This window comes from Zalophus californianus, chromosome 14 (assembly GCF_009762305.2).
Source record: "Zalophus californianus isolate mZalCal1 chromosome 14, mZalCal1.pri.v2, whole genome shotgun sequence".
Classification (NCBI taxonomy): Eukaryota; Metazoa; Chordata; class Mammalia; order Carnivora; family Otariidae; genus Zalophus; species Zalophus californianus.
Window position 1 is genome coordinate 88065360 of NC_045608.1, and position 3254 is coordinate 88068613.

At 54.3% G+C, this 3254-nt stretch overlaps 1 pseudogene; it reads right to left on the reverse strand.

The window, feature by feature from the left end:
* Positions 1-1320: 1320 nt before the first annotated feature.
* Positions 1321-2573, reverse strand: LOC113913117 (annotated as a pseudogene).
* Between the last annotated feature and the right edge of the window lie 681 nt (positions 2574-3254).

Consider the following 3254-nt stretch of genomic DNA (forward strand, 5'->3'; position numbering starts at 1 on the left):
CTCTATCTATCTACCATCTATCCAATTTTCAAAAGCTATGAATGCCTTCCCTGCTATTGTGTTGGAACTCCTCTTGCCTAAATTTTTTAGCTTTTCTTTCAAAATGTATGATGTGTAGAAGTACTTAGAGAGAGTTGATGTTATTGCTTTAGGTCATCCTGCCTTTGTCATTATGAATCATGATTATTAAATATACTCCAACCAAAACTTACATACATATGCATGTGCATCCATTTCTGATAAATGTTGGTTGACTCCTCTTTATTTTGAATTTTTTTAAGATTTTTTTATTTATTCATTTGACAGAGAATGAGAGTGCACAAGCGGGGGAGCAGCAGAAGGAGAGGGAGAAGCAGGTACCCACTGAGCAGGAACCCCATGCAGGACTCGATCCCGGGACCCTCGGATCATGATCTGAGCTGAAGGCAGATGCTTAACCAACTGAACCACCCAGGCACCCCTTTTTAAAAATTTGTATGGGATTGTCGTGTTGAATATTTTGAAAGGAATAATTTATTTATTTATTTATTTATTTTGGTTTTTAAGCTCGATATATTTCTTTTTCTCATTAAAGTTTCAAAACCAAAAGCGGTTTCTCTTTGCAGCAAATATACATTAAAATACAGTCTCTGTACAGCCAAAGGCTCTGGGTCCTGGCTTGCCCTATGTCCCTGCACCTCCCTGGCCAAACCCAAAAATAAATATAGTGTTATTGCTCTGCAGGGCATAGAGGCAGTGCTCTCCTTACCCCCCAAGGAGGCTGGGTGGGAGCTGATGGGGGGCCCTGGCCACCCCAGGGGTCCAGGGGCTGGAGCCTGCTTGGAGTTATTGCTTCAAGGGGGGGGGGCAGTAATGCCCAATGCAAATGATGAGGAGAGGAGAGAAGGGGGCAGGGGCCTTTGCTCTCCAAATGTCCCCCTCTGCTCTGGAGAGGGGGTTGGGTTAAGCAGCAGCAAAAGCATCACCCACTGGGAGACTGTGGCCTCCACTCCCTTCCCTCCCTGAGATCAGGCTTCTGCACCCCCGCCCCATGTCCCCTGCAGCCCCCTATGGCTTCCACAAGGCCCCCTACACTCTGGGGGCATGTTATGGCTTGCAAGGGACAGCACTGTGCCCGGAGCCTGGGCGCACACCTTCCCAGCTTCTAAGACCCCTGGGAGGGAGGAGGGGAGGGCGTAAGGCCTGCTCCCGGGGGCTGATGGTAATGCCCTGGCCCTGCCAGCAGGCGGTGGCACTGCCCAGACCCCAGCTCTGCCCCCTGGGGCTGACCCCATACTGGGCGGGTCCTGCCAGCACCCCTACCCATGCACACCCCTTGCCTCAGTCCATCATGGCCTCGAGCATCTCCAAGAACAGCCTGTGCCCTCCAGCTTCACGCCATAGAAATGCGCCAGCACCTTGCCCGCTGTTTGGCCAAGGAGCGGTCGTGTGAGCAGCAATCTGCCCGACCGCCGCCACTCAGCACCCCTCCCCGGCCCACCGGGCCAGCTTCAGGCCTCGTGTAGAGCTTCTCACAGCTGCTCCACAGCCTCGGCATCCTCAATGTGCACAGTCTGAACTGGCAAGGGCAGGACCTCCAGCAGGACGTACTCCTCACGCTTTAGCCTCAGGGCCTGTTGTCGCCTCACCAGCTGCTGCAGGGCAGCCCCTAGCTCCCCCAAGCCAGCGGCACGCGTCCCCTCTTCAACCAGGACCAGGTCCTCGGAGAAGGCCAGCTCATCCTGCAGTGGCACTGAGCGCTGGGCCACACCCAACACCAAGACCTCCATCCATACTCTCTGCAGGACTGACAGCTGGTCAGACAGTGACAGTGACGAGAAGCCTGGGATGCTCTTGGCCCAGCTGATGGTGACCACAATCTCTCGGTCAAAGAGGTCACAGAGGGTAGTCACAGCCAGGAGGTGTCCGTCAGGGCCCGCCGCGTCGGGCATGGCATATAGCTTCTCAGGCTCAACCGCCAGCCGGTGGGACACCAGTGCATTTACAGCGGCGGGTTTCCGAGGGCCTCCGGCTACCGCCAGGGGTCCGGCAGGGAAGGAGCCCAGGAAGGGCAGCGGGTCCACCTCTGGCCGCCGCTTGTACTTCTGCCGCCCGCCTCGGACACGGTCCAGACGTACTCCCTCCTTGAGCATGCCCACCCGCCCGCACTTGGTGAAACGCCAGGCCTGGGAGGCCTGGGGTCTCCGCTTGGTGATCTCGCACTCGTTGGAAGCCGGACAGCTGTACTCGATGCTCCGCTGGATGGTCCTCTTGAAGAAGGCTTTGCAGGCCTCACAGGTCGCCACACCATAGTGGTAGCCGAGGCCACATCCCCACAGACCAGGCAGAGGCTTTTGGGTAGGGAGCTGAGCACCAGCTTCGCACCACCCTGCTGGCCAGGCCCAGCCCCCTCCCCTTCCTCCTCTTCCTTGTGCCCTGGGAGGCAGCGGGTGGGAGCTGGGCCAGGGGCCAGGGCCACGGGGGGCGGGGGGCTCGGTCTCAGTCTCCGAGGAACACTCTGGGCTGTCAGGGCTGGCTGGCTGTGCCTTGATGTAGAGAGGCTCAGTGCCCACCACCTGGCTGGACATGGTGCTGGTCACTGGGGGCTCCGGCAGGGCGGGCGGGCAGGCATGGGGGCCGCGAACGGCCCCTCCTCCGCCGCCCCCTTGGGCCGCACCACCCCGCCGAGCCGAGTCCCCTCAGCGCCGCCGGCGGCTTGTAGGACACAAAAGGTAGAAGGAGTAATTTGTTTTTGTATAATTTTTAATGAGACTAGCCGGTTGTACAGTCACTTTCTATATAATAAACCATGGAGAACTGTATTAAAATAGTCACATAAGGAGGCCAAATAGAATTATTCTGTAACAATGCTTAATTATTAGAAAACGTATGGGTATAACTATATAAATATATTAACTATTTAAAATACATATTCACATACTATTTTAAAATGCGTCTTCTTCTTGATAGATAGTAAAATGTAAGTAAACTATTGCAATCATCCAGGCAAAATATGATACAGGCCTCAATTAGGGTAGCTTTGGCAATAGAAATGGAGGCACCAGAATCCTGATTGGAGAAAGGGAAAAGAGAACAAGCCATGCATGCTTGCATTTTAGAATGGCTGTACATTGCTACCATTTAAAGAATTTCTGATGATTCTTCAATCAGGGAAGGATGCAAGACAGAAAGGAAAGTTGGACAGTCCTGTGCTCCCACGCTGGGGGACTGACTGCACTTCTTTTGACCACAACTGAAGAGCAATTTCAGCTAAA